Genomic DNA, 2,511 nt, shown 5'->3' with positions numbered 1-2,511 from the left:
TGTTACAAAGGGATTTCATTTTTTTGAACTTATTTGAACTCCATAGTTTTTCTGTGTTCAAAACGCACCATTCAAAGCCATATCATCAATTTCTACCCTTTCTGACTTCATTTGTTATTTTTCGTGCATTTACTGATTTTTTCCAGCTATAAGACCCTGAAATTGAAAAACACTACAAATGAACTCTTAAAAGGGTGAAAGTTGGCATGGTATCATCATTTCACCCATATAGCATGTGCAAGAAAGTAGGGAGGCTTACGGCAAAAACTGGATGCACTTCGTGTACAAAACGGACAATCTCTTTCGAAGTCTCAGGGTTTCATACGGAAACTCGTCTGTTACAAAGGGATTTCATTTTTTTGAACTTATTTGAACTCCATAGTTTTTCTTTGTTCAAAATGCACCATTCAAAGCCACATCATCAATTTTCAACCCTTTCTGACTTCATTTATTATTTTTCATGCATTTACTGATTTTTTTCAGCTATAAGACCCTGAAATTGAAAAGCACTACAAATGAACATGGATAGGTAAGTGACCAAATTAATAGTAGTTCATCATCACATTAAAACCAAAGTACATACATAGTTCAAATAGAACAACATATAGCTCTCCAGAGCATCTAGTTAAACCATACATTGAAACTATGTAAAACCTTTCAATGCAACAACAAATGCGATCATAATCACAACTAAAGTAACAATTGATCCAACGGCATAATGATACCAAGCCTCGGTATGAATGGCATATTTTCTAATCGTTCTAATCTTCAACCGCATTGCATCCATATTGATCTTGTGATCATCGACGGCATCCGCAACATGCAACTCCAATATCATCTTCTCCTCCTCAATTTTTTTTATTTTTTCCTTCAAGTAATTGTTTTCTTCTTTAACTAAATTTAACCTCTCGACAATAGGGTGGTTGGAATTTCCGGTTCAACCACCTCGTATTAATAAAATCTATGTCACGTTGGTCGGCATAATTGTCATAAACAATAAATGAACCAAATAGTTATAAAAAGATAATATATACCACATCCGAATCATAGACAGGACGAGGGCCGACGGGGGCGGATACCAGAACCATCGCACTATATAATAACAAGGAATAATAAAATTAAGAAAATTAGACAAGTATCTATCTCAAGTAAGAATTTTTTCTTTCAGAAATAAGATAAGAACAAGAGGCTCACCACGGTGGTGCCGGCGACGAGATCGGCGCGGGCGATCGACGACGGTGAAGACGGGGACGGCACGTGACGGGCCACTAAACCTAGAAAAATCTCGGGGAAAATGGAGCTCGGAGGTCGAGTTTCGAGAGAAGAAATATTAACTAGTGTGGCTCGGACATTTCATCGAACACCTCATGTGCATAGGAGGTGAGCTAGAGCACCCAAATGCCCTCCCCTCGCCGGCCAGCAAAAAACAGAGCAGTGTGGAGTGCTCTGCTCGCCGGCGATGGACTATATATAGGCAACTCATTTGTCCCGGTTCGTGGCTGGAACCGGGACTAATGGATGTGGGCGAGGAGCGAGGCCCATTGGTTCCGGTTCGTGCCTAGAACCGGGACAAATGGGTCCACACGAACCGGGACCAAAGCCCACGAGGCCCCAGCCGACCACCTGGGCTCACGGACCGGGACGAATGCCCCCATTGATCCTGGTTCGTATAAGAATTGGGACTAATGGGCTGGCCAGGCCCGAACGAAAGCCCCTTTTTCTACTAGTGATTGAAGGTAGCACAGCGCTGGATTTCTCAAGCCGTCCACAGCGCAGGATTGGACATCGTACAATGATCGTACTCATTCCATGCTTTTCTCCCGCTTTCAAGCTATAATATGCATGCCTTTTAGGATAAATAACTGAATTTTCCCTACCTTTGGATCAGAAATGAACCGCTGGATGTCTTCCTCCCGTGTTTCTTGGCCGATGCAATGATCAGATGAATGTGTTTGAACCGCAGCCCTCTCTCACTCTCGGCTAGAGGTAGAAGAATACACAAGACACAAAAAATTCCGGGCCGGCGCACGAACGCCACCGTGGGCGCACGCCCGCCCTAATCTTCTTTATCTTTTGAATGGCTACATGGCTGGCTCTGAATACCAATTGTTGGAACCGGCTAGCCCTAGCTCACCCTCAGCTCATCCTCTCTCTGGCACATACACAGGAAGAAGACAACATTGATTTCCGGCGACGAACGCCCCGGCGCTCACAATGCCATTTTTCTTTATAGCTGGACTAACCACCACGGGCTACAACCTTGGACGCACAACGCACGCGCTCTCATAACAAACTCAACCAGGAGGGATTTTATACTTGGCCGATGCATGCATGCACATCGCTGCCCACCTCCCCGATCTACGCACTATCCATCCGCTCAGCCCGGCCTCCACGACGCGCTCTACGCGTACGACCCGGCTGGCTATGAACGGAACGCTGCGGCCGTTTTGCTACTACTGCCAGCCTAACTACGACGGCTACGAGCACTTACACGCACGCCACACACACATA

This window comes from Triticum aestivum, chromosome 2D (genome assembly GCF_018294505.1).
Source record: "Triticum aestivum cultivar Chinese Spring chromosome 2D, IWGSC CS RefSeq v2.1, whole genome shotgun sequence".
NCBI classification, from domain to species: Eukaryota; Viridiplantae; Streptophyta; class Magnoliopsida; order Poales; family Poaceae; genus Triticum; species Triticum aestivum.
Note: the sequence above shows the minus strand (reverse complement) of the source record.